The sequence below is a fragment of the Wyeomyia smithii genome, chromosome 3 (assembly GCF_029784165.1).
Source record: "Wyeomyia smithii strain HCP4-BCI-WySm-NY-G18 chromosome 3, ASM2978416v1, whole genome shotgun sequence".
Lineage (NCBI taxonomy): Eukaryota > Metazoa > Arthropoda > Insecta > Diptera > Culicidae > Wyeomyia > Wyeomyia smithii.
In genome coordinates this window covers 81946921-81962352 of record NC_073696.1, presented here as the reverse complement: position 1 = coordinate 81962352, position 15432 = coordinate 81946921, and positions in this window count along the sequence as shown.

Sequence of the window (15432 nt, the reverse complement as noted above, 5' to 3'; positions counted from 1 at the left end):
ACCAGAACGGACTCACACAACTACTGACACGCCAGTCCAATCGTTCGATTGTAGGGCAAGAGAGAAGTCACTGCTCTGTAGCGCTTCAAGTAAGCGAGGCCAGATGCACACTATCAAACAAAACCAAAAAAAAAATATATATTCGATTGAAGTGTAAGAAGAGGAATAGCTATTTCATAACACTTCATGCCAGTGAATTCAGAGAGTTGCCAGAGTTGGCTCAGTCCAAACGTTCGATGGACCCGTGAGAAGGAAAATTGCTCTGCAGTGCCTAATACCAGCGAGTCCGCATGCATACTGCTACAGCTGTTCAAGTCCAATCATTCGAATGTATGTTTGCGATAAAACTGTAGTTTGCTTCTCTGCACAATAGTGGTTGCCAAACCCATATTTCAAAGTTTCAAATATGAGAGAATTGCTATGTTATGTTATGGGAGACATTATTAGAACCAATCATTCGATTCGTTTTTTTTCGACTGGTAGAGATTTTTGTTTATCCATAATTTTTTTTCTAAATTTTCTGTTATTATTACGTTTCCAGATGGAGGTTACAGCAAAACAGCAATGGGGTTCGATAGAACCATTCAATGATGGAGTAGATCAACAGGATTTACGCCGTGAATGGGAGGAATGGAGAAGATCTTTTGAGTTGTTTTTGGAGCTGAAGCATGTTGAAACCCAGCGTGAAAAACTGGTCCTTCTGCCGTCGCAAGGAGGCAGGGGCCTGCAGAGGATTTATCACAATGTTGGAAAAGCGGCGGACGAGGTCTATCCCGAACCTGTCAAGGTACCGCTCATGCCCCCAGAGGTACCGGAGTACGATAATGCCATCAAACGGTTAAATAAATTCTTCATTGGTAAAAGAAACGAACGAGTCGAGCTCGAAGTATTTCGGTCACTGGAACAACGCAGCGATGAACCTTTCAATCATTTTATATTAAGGTTGAGGACGCAAGCAGCACGTTGCGATTTCCTTGATCGAGAAGAGCGAGAAATACTTCAGCAAATTACGATGGGAGCAAAGGATGAACGTGTAAGGGACAAAGGTTTGGAAAGCACAATGGATCTGGATGACCTAACCAATTATGCTATAAATCGTGAAATCTTAAGGAAACAAAAAGAAAAACAGAAGGTATATAGCGAAACAACGGTGGCAACTATACGTCAATCCTGGAAGACAGAAGAGAGGGCGAGCTTACCCGGAAACAGATCCAGAACGTTCAGAGGAAGGACACACGAGGGCGAGCGCCGTGGCGATTTTCAATGCGTGCGTTGTGGTTTATCTGGACACAAAAGTGACTCGCAGTATTGCCGCGCTCATGCTGCGCGTTGTAATAATTGTGGACGAATTGGACACTTTGCACGGAAATGTCGAGCATCTCGTTACATACAGAAACCGTTTTCCAGGGGACGGCAGGTTCACGATAACCAAAGCGGATCGAATGCTATTCAAGATCAAGATGAGGAGCTTCCAAAACGATCAAAATACGAAGAAATTGCGAAGGTATAATGTTTTCCGATGTATTGATTTAGTGTACTATGTTATTTTGTCTTGATTTTTTTTTAATTTTTATTGGTCAGTTCACATAAACAAATTAATAAAAAGTTTCGTAGAGGACATTGAAATGAACACTGTAAAAAAAAAATGAGAACGTTATTGTTTTTCTCTGCCTTTCCTCCCCCAGGTTTTAGAAAACACTTACGAAAATGGGCCAGTCACGTGCAGGATTGACCAATTCCCTGTGAACTTCCTAATCGATTCTGGTTCGGCAATAAACACGGTGACAAAGGATGTTTGGAACACTCTAGTAGATGGAGGTGCAAAAATTTACAAAAAAAAGTTTCAATGCGATCGACGATTCACTCCTTATGCGAAACAAACTCCCCTGCGCGTGGTGGTTGTGTTCGAAGCATGGATTACAGTTAATGATACAAAACCAAAATGCTACGCAGAATTTTTTGTTGTTGAAGGCGCCAACAAATCGTTGCTAGGCAAATCGACGGCAGAGTATTTGAAAGTTCTGAAAGTTGGACTAGATGTCCAGAACATTGAAATGGAAAAGCAATCGTTCCCAAAATTTCCAAACGTGCAAGTAAAGCTCTCGATCGACAAATCTGTGCCTCCCAGAAAGATAGTGTACCTGCGTATACCAGAATCTATGAAGGAAAAGGTTGACAAGAAAATTTGTGAAATGTTGAGATTGGATGTTATTGAGCACGTGAAGGGACCGGCGGAATGGATATCCCCTATGGTAGTTGTACCAAAAGGGAAAGATGATATTCGTCTTTGCATTAATATGCGGTATCCGAATCAAGCTATCCATCGTGAGCATTATCCGCTTCCAGTTATTGAGACATTGTTAAACAAGTTGAGAGGTGCAACTTACTTTTCAAAGTTGGATATTACATCAGCATATCATCACATTGAGCTGCATCCAGATTCACGCAGCATTACAACTTTTATGACGGAAAGAGGACTCATGCGTTTCAAACGGTTAATGTTTGGAATCAACTGTGCACCTGAAATTTTCCAGCGTGTCATGACTGAAATGCTTGCGGACGTGGAAGGAGTTGTAGTCTATATTGATGATATAGTTATCGCTGCAGGTACACTCGAGGAGCATGACAAACGACTCAATCAGGTTCTAACGATACTCCAACAGAATAATACAAAACTTAACGAAAAAAATGTCTCTTCCGGGTGAAGGAACTCGAGATTCTAGGATTTAAGGTCAGTTCTTCGGGTATAAGCCCTTCAGATGATAAAGTGGCAGCAATTAAAAACTTCAGGGTTCCTGAAACAAGAGAGGAGGTCCGAAGTTTTTTGGGACTGGTAAATTTTGTAGGGCATTTTATCCCTCGTTTGTCAACAAGATCGGAACCTCTTCGACAGTACATTCGTGGAGACGTTTCGGAATTTGGAATCGAACAAAAGGAGGCATTCGATGATTTACGGAATGAATTGTCGGAAGGCGTCCGAAAACTTGGCTATTTTGACCCGAAAGATGTGACAGAACTCTATATAGATGCTTCTGCGGTGGGCTTAGGATCGGTCCTTGTCCAGCGAGATTCATTTAGTGTTCCGAGAATCATATGTTTTGCTTCTAAGGGACTAACTCCAACAGAACGTATCTACCCACAAACCCAGCGCGAAGCCCTTGCTGTAGTTTGGGCTGTCGAAAAGTTTTATTTGTACTTGTTTGGCCTGCATTTCACGATTTTCACCGACCACAAGACGTTGGAATACATTTTTGGTGGTAAACATCAAGAAGGCCGTCGAGCAATCACCAGAGTAGAAGGTTGGGCGCTCCGGCTCCAGCCGTATGATTTTGACGTGAAGCATATAGCAGGGGTATCCAATATTTCGGACATATTGTCACGGTTAAACTGCAACGCGGATCCTCCTTTTGACGACAATGCGGAACACTACCTATGTTTCATTCAGGAGGGGTTGTCTGCCATAACCCTAGATAACATCAGGGCTGAAGTGTCGAAAGATGAGATACTGACCGCTGTAATCAAATCACTGGATTCCGGTGATTGGCCATCAAACCTAATCCGATATCAGGCCTTTGCTAAAGAGTTAGGTGTGATAAATGGCATTTTGGTACGAGATGAACGGATTGTCTTGCCAACTAAGTTGAGACATACGGCGCTAGACATTGCGCATCGAGGCCACCCTGGGGTTGTTACCATGAAAAGAACACTTCGAGATAAAGTTTGTTGGCCCGGCATGGATGATGATGTGGTTGAAAAAATTCAAGAATGCGCCGGATGCGTTTCTGTCTCTGGTGTGGGACCACCGGAACCATTGCACAGAAAGGAAATGCCTGATCGTCCATGGCAGGAGATTGCAATAGATTTTTTCTCGGCAAAAGAATGCGCAACTTTTCTTGTAGTCGTTGATTATTTTAGCAGGTTCCTAAGAGTGATTGAAATGAAATCTACTACAGCCGCCAAAACAATTGAGGCTTTGGAAAGTATTTTTGCCGAACATACATATCCTGAAACGATTCGCAGTGACAATGGCCCTCCATTCTCTAGTGAGGAGTTTGCTAGATTTTGTGCTAGTAAGAATGTCCGGTTGTTCAGGACCATTCCGTATTGGCCTCAAATGAATGGGCTGGTTGAGCGCCAAAACCAGGGTATACTGCGAACATTGAGAATAGCAAAAGCAACGAAGTCTGACTGGAGACAGGCGATTAAAGAATATGTGTACATGTATAACACGTCCCCTCACTCGGTAACCAGAAAGGCACCCATGGAGTTAATGACGGGACGGCCGGTAAAAGATCTTCTGCCGTCATTAAGGACCGATCCTAATTGGTACCGGGAAGAAGGAGTACAATAAAGAGATGCCATCGAAAAGCTTAAAGGAAAGAAGTATGCGGATATTCGAAGACACGCCAAGCCGTCAGAAATAAATGAAGGAGATACAGTTATTCTTAAGAACAATGAACATGGCAAGCTTGAACCAAAATTTAAGTTGGATACGTTCAAGGTAATAAGTCGAACAGGAAATGACACGATCGTTGAGAATGATGTAGGAATAACGTTTCGACGGTGTGTTACTCATCTAAAGAGGTGGCCGGAACAACAAGCATCAGTAGCACAGCCAGAATCATCGTCATCACCAATGGTAACGGATGGGAATAAACCAGATAAATCACAGAGTTATCTGAAAAGAACCAGACAGGAACAAACGAAGTCATCTGTAAAACGCCCTGTTAGAAATAGGAAGGTCCCTCATCGATATGTACAATCTGTTACTTATTTGGAATCATCCTCGGAGTAGAGGAGAGATGTAGAGTTGAGCTTTGCTGTTATACAATGGCAGAGACCTTAGAAAGAGAGAGAGGATATGATCAAGACGAGAGAGGGTTTAGTAGAGTCAGGGCAGTAGATTGTAAGCACTACGACTGAGCGGTTGAGTTGTCTTCACAATAAATATTACAATTTAACGTGAAGTAGTGTTTTATTTGACGCGGCACAAATAAACCCATTAGGTAAGATGTAACATTGGCCTTTTGTGAAATTAAATTATGCGCCAGTAGGCCATGAAATAAAAACATTAAAAATGAAAAATCAATCGTGTATCGGTTTCAGTTGTCATTTCGTTGTATCGTTAGATAATTTACTAAGGAAACGTTCTTCAGATAAAAACGATTTTCAAGTGGGATATAAGTGTTTTACTCTGTGAATCTTTTTAAAATTGATGGAAAAGGTAAGTCTTCGTCATTTTCGAACTGTATATTGCCTAATAAATAGTGTAAGTTGTATTTATTCAACAAAAACTGTGCCGTACGGATTTTGATTCTTTTTATTTGCTTGAATCGAAATCCGTACAGCGTGTGTATCTTGCATATATTGTTGAACTTTCTTCTTGTTTTCAGCATATAATGGAAGAAAACAAGTATAAATATACGGCAAACAATGTTAAACGAGCTTTTACTGAGGTGCGCAAGGGAAAGTCGTACCGGGAAGCTTCGAGAGGTTCCGGCGTTCCGGTTACTACGAAACGCTACGAAAATTGCACTATTTCAGCTGATAATCTTAAAATTTGAAAACCGTGTGAAACTTTAGGAGCCAGTTGATCCTCAAATATACTTTTTCGGTAATTTAAAGATAAATTATAAATAAAAGATGTTCATTTTTGTACTTCTTCATCTATACGGAGTTTGATTTATTGTTGTATGGACTTTGATCCAGTCTATATCGCGTGTGTGCGGATTTCGATTCAAAAGTGTACGGGTTTTGATTCACACAAAAAACTGTGTACGGATTTCGATTCAAAACATGTTCTATTTAAACATGATTTTTTCGAGTTTCGGAGTGATTTTAATCATTTTGCTGGAAAATAGTGATAAAATATAAGTAGACCTATAACTAAACATGTCAGTTTAAAGCAATATGTGATTTCTTGATTTTATATTGACCGTCGAAGATTATCATGTGCTTAGGTGTACGGATTTCGATCCAGCACGGTACATCAATTTTACATTGGATATCATTATCCAGAACGATAAAAAACCTTGTTTTTGTTATTTTTACCATGAAAAGGGGGGGTTGCGAGAGGTAAGACAGTGAGTAAATTTGAGGTTTTCCGAGTTTTTCTGAGAAAACCTGAAAAATAAAGAGCAAATTTAAGTAACTCCCGTGTCTCTGAATATCCTTCTTAATTTTTTTTCCCACTGCAATTATACACATGAATGTTGCTCGATCCCACCGTTTATATATATATTTCTTGCTCTCAAGGTAATCAAAGATATGAACCATCTGAGAATTTTGGAGTAATATTGAGTAACTCCCGTGTAAGAGAGTAACTCAGATAAAAGTGAGAAACTTTGAGTTTTTCTGAGAAAACGTGAAAAATAAAGAGCAAATCTGAGTAACCCTCGTGTCTCTGAAACCCCATCCTTAAACCTTTTCCCCACCGCGATTATAAATATGAATGTTACTCGGTCTCACCGCCCATATATTTGTCTTGTTCTTAAGGTAATCGAAGATGTGAATCATCTGGAAATTTCGGAGTAATATTGAGTAAAATAGAGTTACTCCCAAGCATAAGAGTAACTCAGATAAAAGCTGTCTCGCCCCTCGGGGGGTTGTTAACAGCATTTTTCAGGCATTTTTCCCATACATTTAGAAGTCACTGACAATGTTTTTCAAGGTAAAAATATTGTCGGTGGTAGATGCAACAACGAAAAATGTTGTTAAAACATGGTAATGATACAAACCGTTAGCAAGTTTACAGTAAAAATATCATGTTTTTATGGTTACAATAAAAAACATTGTCCGTTTACTGTTTTCACCGCAAAACACATCGTAAATTTTTTCTCGGGTACGATCGAATTAATATTAGTTGAATAGTGCCACTTTCACGAAATCAATCACTCATCACTCGGGTCATGAATTTTTCAACCAGTTTGATTTTTCATTCAATATTGGGTTCAAACTACTCAATGTTGGCTTATTAATTAATGTAAAGTTTCAAGGTCGTACAGACGCCATAAGTAGACACTAACCGTATGCGGTGATATTCTCTATATCAGTATGTACAAAAAATGGGAGAACCTCCCTGGAGTTTTAAAATCAATCTCTTCAATGTCGAACGAAGTTATTGTTTCAGTTTCAGTGGAGAACTTTTCCAAATCCGTTTCTTTTAAAACTAGCTTCAGTTTATCATTTTGACAGTTTTTCCTCTCATCAAGTGTATCTCTGGTTGAAGATAACATAGCGTACTTGAAGGCACTGACAAACTGAAAAGCGTTTGGAGCATCATTGAATCCACAGCATCGACGAATTTCAGAAAAGGCAGTCCTGACAAATTGAATTCACGCAAAGGTACTTGCATCCGTGCTCTGTTCTCATTTTTTTCCATATCCATATCCCATTAATCCCTTTAGGTACGATGGAACTTTTTGAGTGGATGTATTGTGCATTTAAATAAAAATTATCAAAACGTCGCTGATAAACTGGCAGTCAGGCTCACTTCCCATGTTTATTTTGGGTGTTCTCGCAACACTGCAGTCATCTCAGCCATCCCCGCGCTGTTCGTCCGGTTTAAAAAAAAAAACAAATACATTGAAGTCATTCCCGCAGTCCACGTTGTGTGAACACGCAGTTGTTCTATGTGTGTGTAATGTCGGAAGAAAGTTCGGAAATCGGACTTCAACTTTAACTCAAATTTAGTGCTGGCGCCACAGTACGTTTTGAAGATTCTTATGGAGCCTAGATCAATTATTGCAATTGAGTGATATTTTACTTTAATTAAAAGAAAATTAATAACCTCTTCAATGTTAAAACAGTAGTTTGTAGTATAATACATTTTCTTCAAAATTTTCATCGTACTTACGAAAAAACTCATGTGAATTGGGTTGTTTAGCTATACCAGGTTTTTAAATCATCTGAAAGATCTGCATTTTCTGAGTAAAACGTGATTTAAAAAAAAATTTCTATCGTTGTCCTTCGCTTTTTAAATCAAGATTTCAAACTGCTCGCAATCGCTACAATGACAGTTCGCCCATATACCAACTGTCATTGTAGCGATTTGGAACGAATTTTAATTCTTTATTAAAAAATCGAAAGATAATGATTTAAAAACCACGTTTTGCTCAGAAAATTACACTCTTTCAGATGATATATAAAAATCGGAAATCCGTCAATAGCTTAACAACCCAATTGAAGTCTCTGTGATTGGTGTTCTGTACAGCTGAAAAATGTATTTAAAATATTCAAAGTAATTTATTCGTATCTTTCACTAAACATTATATGATTATATCTTGAGTTCAGACTTGAGAAAACTTTGATTTTACCTTCCTAACTGAATCCTTGGAACGTTCTTTCGAATTAAAGGTGTCAAACAATTTGTCGTGGATATGTGCTTTTCCGAACCCGCACACAGTCGTTTGTGGGGCAGAATGAGGTGCTTTGACTTTCGCACAAACCGATAGGTACAAGGACCACTCAAATAGGTTCCAGATGCGAATTCAGTGATTTTTTTTAATGAATCGAATGTAACGAGATTTAACCGCGCTCGTTATCCTAGTTTTTCGTTTTCAAACTTTGCTCTTTTAAGAGCTTTAACTCTTTCCGGAGCTTCAAAACCAGTGTTGTTAGACTCGCTCGTAAATAGCATGCGATGCTCCAAATGGTGTTCCCATGCAAACGAAATCGGACACTGGAGTATTCTCTATTCGAGCTGTTTTTCGTCCTTTTTCGCTTTCTTCATTACACACCAACGAGTGTAGCTGCATGCGAGTTTCCTCGAACGACGGTAAACTCACGATCGCTCCCGAAATCATATGCACACATCTTAATATACTCGCGTCTACTCCCCTACTTGCGGGAGTAAAACCAGCCGAAGATCTTCGATTTAAAATGCATCCCGATGACTGCGGAGGGGAAATAACAAAACTGAACTGCAATATGTGGTCGTTATTAGGTGTTAGCTAGTGATTGATGAGTGCGGAAATAGCGTTGCTACAAAAGTTCTTATGATGGCTTCACCCCTACGTAGTCTTGATTTCTCAGTGTATTTTTCATTTGATGAAAATTTTAATTTTTCGGAATGCAAGCTGTGTGGTAGGCAACTGAAAGGTAATTAATTGTATAAAGAATGACCGAATGAAAGTTCGAAGGCGGCAATTTGTGGCTGCTGCATAGTAGCACCTCAACATTGTATGTATGTGTAATGTATGTAGAATGCAAAAGAAAGATTTCAATTGAAGTGATATTAGCTTTGAAAAACATTTTTGATACATGAACACAAACCAGCGATGTTTACCTAACAATTGAGAAGAGATGTGAATATTCACTGCCTTTATTATGATTTAGGGAGAACGAGATTTAACCTAGATCGCCACATTGTGAAACTTCATCCAAAGTACATTGAGGGTTACGCAATACCACAATGTCACATGCGCAGTCAGCTAAAGGATGGAATAAGTGGCACTGCACCTAATTTGGTTACAAACGAGCGGCAAGGAAAAAGAAAATCCAAGAGAAAAATAGTTGTTGAAATCGATGAGGCTGAGTTTAAGACGGCTTGCGTCGAGATGGTAGCGTTCGATGGTGTCAGTTTTCGGTTTTTCGAACAGCGTGGATTTAAAAGATTAACCCAGCGAATCCAGGATAGCCTGAACATTACAGCAAATCGTTTTAATGCGGTTTCGTGGACGGATGAGGCTGCTGCTGCTGTTCGTGAAAAAATTGCCAACGAATTAAACCATCGGATATTCAACATATCCATTGATGCTGCTAGCCGAAATGGGAGGAGTATTTTGGGTATTACGGCGCAGTATGGTGAAAATGGCAGAATACACCATCGAGGTTTGAGCATGCTTGAGATGACAAGCCGCCATACCGCCAAAAATTTGGTAGATGAATTACTGCTTGTTTTAGCAACATATCAAATAAATCCCTGCCAAATTTATTCGTGGTCGAGCGACAACGCATCAAATATGATTAACGCTGCAGGTCTGCTTAATGATGTGCAAATGGAGGAAATGTTTTCGATTGTGTCGGCCGAAGAAAATATTACCAATATTGAGAAAGATGAGGCAACTCTATTGAAATTTGGTGAGTTTTTTTATTATCAAAGATTTTGAAAAATTTGAAAGAAACTCTATCAAGCGTATTTTTCTTGCTTTTAATTTATAAATTTTTTATTCAAGATTCCATGTAAAATTTATATAACTATATATATTTTATTAATATATTTGAACAAAATTGCAATGGTTAACCAGCAGAATGCGTAAATTTTCGATAAACAAATGAAATATAGATTATAAAATATGGAACATAAAATTTTCAGTACAACATATGGAATATAAAATATAATATGAAATATGAAATATGAAATATAAAATATAATATATAAAATATAAAATATAAAATATAAAATGTAAAATATAAAATATAAAATATAAAATATAAAATATAAAATATAAAATATAAAATATAAAATATAAAATATAAAATATAAAATATAAAATATAAAATATAAAATATAAAATATAAAATATAAAATATAAAATATAAAATATAAAATATAAAATATAAAATACAAAATATAAAATATAAAATATAAAATATAAAATATAAAATATAAAATATAAAATATAAAATATAAAATATAAAATATAAAATATAAAATATAAAATATAAAATATAAAATATAAAATATAAAATATAAAATATAAAATATAAAATATAAAATATAAAATATAAAATATAAAATATAAAATATAAAATATAAAATATAAAATATAAAATATAAAATATAAAATATAAAATATAAAATATAAAATATAAAATATAAAATATAAAATATAAAATATAAAATATAAAATATAAAATATAAAATATAAAATATAAAATATAAAATATAAAATATAAAATATAAAATATAAAATATAAAATATAAAATATAAAATATAAAATATAAAATATAAAATATAAAATATAAAATATAAAATATAAAATATAAAATATAAAATATAAAATATAAAATATAAAATATAAAATATAAAATATAAAATATAAAATATAAAATATAAAATATAAAATATAAAATATAAAATATAAAATATAAAATATAAAATATAAAATATAAAATATAAAATATAAAATATAAAATATAAAATATAAAATATAAAATATAAAATATAAAATATAAAATATAAAATATAAAATATAAAATATAAAATATAAAATATAAAATATAAAATATAAAATATAAAATATAAAATATAAAATATAAAATATAAAATATAAAATATAAAATATAAAATATAAAATATAAAATATAAAATATAAAATATAAAATATAAAATATAAAATATGAAATATAAAATATAAAATATAAAATATAAGATATAAAATATAAAATATAAAATGTATATTAAACATGAATTCAGAAATATGAAAAAATGTAAATGCAATTCATTTTGTTGCATTTTTTATTAGGAGTCGAGAGTGATGTGAAAAATGAGGAACAACTACTCGGCTTGGTAGACACCGCAATACCTGAGATTTCTCTAGAAGTGATGCGTTGCGCGGCTCACACCGTGAATTTAGTGAACAAAGATGCCATTAAGTCAACTGATTGCGCTAAAGAGCTTAAAGAAATTCGGGCCATTGTTAAAAAATCTAAGCATATCGTCTTTCGTCCCGTATTTAAGCTTAACGCTGTAGCAGTTCCGAAACTAGATTGCGAAACTAGGTGGGGCACTACGGCGGTAATGGCTGAATGTTTTCTCGCTATTGAGCCAATCGAGACACAGTTACGGAAAGTAGACACAACCTTCGTGATTAAAAAAGAATATTACGATTTCGCAAAACTGTTTGTTGAGGCATTCAAACCTATATTAAAATTGTTGCAAAATCTGCAAAAAGATCAAATCATTATTGGAGATGTTTACAAGTACTACTGGCTAGAAACACGAAATCATTTGAATAAAATTGAATCAAATAAATACGCACAAGCACTTTTGGAAGCACTCACGAAAAGGAAAATTTCACTGTTTGAAAATAAGGCATTTGTGGCCGGAATGTATTTAGATCCACGCTTCAACTTTAAAGATTCGCCATATCTTTCAAGTGTTCAGAAGCAACAAGCAATTGTAAGTATTAGAATTAAAGATTTTTTAGCGAGTTTGTATAACATAAAAATAATTTATGTTTAGGATCATCTAGTCAATACTTGGAAAAATATTCAAATTCAATCGAACAAACATAATCGTGACACGCAAAACAATCCGTGTTCATCCTCATTGTCTGAGCTCGATAAACTAGTTGATGAGGATTGCAAAAACGTCAATGTTACCGGTGATCAAATGTCAAGTTATGGAGAGGATGAAATCCGTACGAAATTGCATCACATTTGCTCAAATCCACGCTGCCTAATTGACACTGATGTGTTACTGCATTGGTCCAAGCTAGAGTTCATCGAACCAGAGCTTTTCGCAATATCAAATGTAGTGCTATCTGCAGCAGCTACATCTGTACCTGTAGAAAGAGCCTTTTCCGGTCTAGTACATGAGCTAACATCATTTAGAACTAGATTAGATGCTAGCAATCTCGACAACCTTATGATACTTCGATTGAACCCAGATTTGTTATCTGACATATTTAAATCCGACTAGTGTATTTTTTTCTATTATTCCAACTTTTGCTTGTTATCAAAGTTATATTGGTTATCAATAAAAAAAATACTATGCAACATTCGTTTTTTTTTATATTTTTTTGAGTATTGTTCAAATACGTTGAACTACGTTTCAGAATAAACTTAAAAAAACTTCTGCTTTATCCACTATATAAGCTGAAGCAGTTGAAAAACTAGTAAAACGGTTAAAATTCCCCTAAGATGAATTATTAATCAAGGTTTGCTACCGATTATTTCCAAAATTTTGCCTAAAAAAAGGAAGAAGTGATAGTCAAATAATTAATAATTATTTATTATTAAATATTAAAAAATACATTTTTTCTATCGTAAAAAATAAATTTTAGATATAATATACACTAAGGTCGCTTTTTACGCGGGTTTTTTTTAACGCGGATTCCGGAATTTACGCGGTTTTTTACGCGGTTTTTTACGCGGTTTTTTTACGCGGTTTTTTTTACGCGGCACGTATCCCCCGCGTAAAAAGCGACTTTAGTGTACAGTCATACCTCGATATAAGGCAACCTCGATATAACGTAACTTTTACCTCAATATAACGTAACTTTTTAAAATGTATTGAAATTGAAAATTAATGATACAGCAACTGTTTTTGGGCTATAAATTGCTTCGCAAAAATGTTTGTAGTAAGTTTTGAAACCAATGAAACCAATGCGAATATTGTCCGAAATGCGCATGAGGAAGGTTAAAAAATACCAATAGGTGATGGGAAATAGGTTTTCACGCATCCTTCAGTATCAATTCACAATCTTGCAGCAATTAAAAAAAAATTATTTTGCTTGTTGAAATTTTCTCTAAATGGGCATAAGAAAGGTTTAGAAATACTGATAGGTGATGGGGAATAGGATTTCACGCATCAGTGAGTAACCACCAACAGTATTGCATCAATTAAAAAAATTTTTTTGCTTGTTGAAAATTGTCCTGAATGGGCATAAGAATGGTTTAAAAATACTGATAGGTGTTGGGAAATAGGTTTTCACGCATCTCTGAGTGACCTTTTGTATTGATTGAAAAAAATATTGTTTTTGCTTCTGAAAATATTTCTAAATGGGCATAAGAAAGGTTTAAAAATACTGATAGGTTATGGAAAACAGGTTTTCACGCATTTTTTACTAACCATTAACATTCTTGCATAAATTGAAAAGATTTTTTTTTTGCTTCGATATACCGTAACTCGATATAACGTAACGAAAAAAAAAGTTGCCTTATATCGAGATATGCCTGTATTACATTTGGAATTGAATAAATAATAAAAAATATTGAATATAAAATTTTAAATATAATTTTAATATACCGCCGCAAAAACGAATGCGGCGATAGTTCTTACGCCAAGCTCGTATAAGAATACCCACCCAGCCGTGAACTGTGTATCATTTATAATTCAATTGAGGTGAGTATGTTCACGGCTGGGTTTTTATAAGAAATGAATTTAATGTAATTTAATCTATACTCTCTGTATCACTAACCCATATGAAAAAACTTTTTACAACCGTGCAAATCCAAAAAGAGAAGCAGACTAAACTCTTAGGCCGTGAGCATACTGGCGCGGCCTGTTCTGGGAAGGCCATATCGCCTTGCCGTAGGTTGAAGTACTGCCTTGCATCATACACGTTCTAACATGCATATTATATACAAATTCTGCACTTCACTCTCGGCACGGCATGAGCCATCCAAGCACGCGTAGTCGAGTTCTTTTAGTCGAGCACTCCTACTCGCGTGTCCTTACTCGCGGAGTAGAAGCCGCAGAGTAGAGGGATAAAAGAGTATTTGCGTAGGGGCACAAGTTAACTGCTGCTCTGGCTAGTTCGTGAATAAAAAAGAGTAACCCGCAAGTGTGTGTGCAAACGATTGGAGAAGCGTAGCATAGAGATCGTTATCAAGCAGAAAAGAGGGAAAAGGTTTTGCTTCTCTCTCACTTTGCAACGCTGTTCAAAACTAAAACTTTGTTATAATCGTCTTTTTCTCCCTCTGACGCTACCAAGACTCGCTGTCTTAATACATTCTTGAACCAACATGTCAAACGAGTACCGCTACCACGATGTTTCTTCCTCAAACTTATTTGACACTTTTTTTTCTAGAATTGAGAATTACGCACGTTAAGTCGACATCCCAGTTGGTCTCGAGGTACGATGCTGGTCTAACAAGCCAGTTGTCGTGGGTTCGAGTCTCGGCTCAGGAGGTACTGTTAGTGTCAGTAGGATCGTAGCGCTAGCCCCGCAATTGTCCTGTACACTAAACAGATGGCTGCGAAGTCTGTGAATAAGATACAGAAGGTCGAGTTTCGAATCGGAATGTAGCACCAAGGCTTTGCTTTGCTTAGTGCGGATATATTGGAAATTCTTTATATCATTGAACTTATAGTAATATTTCTCAACATGAATAGAACGTAGTAGACAAAAATAGGCCAAAATAACATCGCCGAACGAATGAAAGTGTGAAGCTCTTTGATACGCGAGTGTCGAATGACCATCTTTTTCTTTGTTAGGGCATCCTTAACAGTGCGCTACCATTTAAGTTGTTATGGCGATTGTGTACAGCGCGGCTATTTTGCTCACTCACCCGTTTTCACACCGGTCGTTACTATCGTCTCTGTTTGACGTTTCTCCAGCATACACCTTTAGTAGCGCTGCTATCGGGCTGCCAAATTTGAGAGCGCGATGCTTGCCGGAGGCCCGGCTGCTATTTCTCTAGCGCGTTTAGCAGCGACCGGTACGGTATGAAGTGATGATAGAGCGCTGCCTAAAAAGATA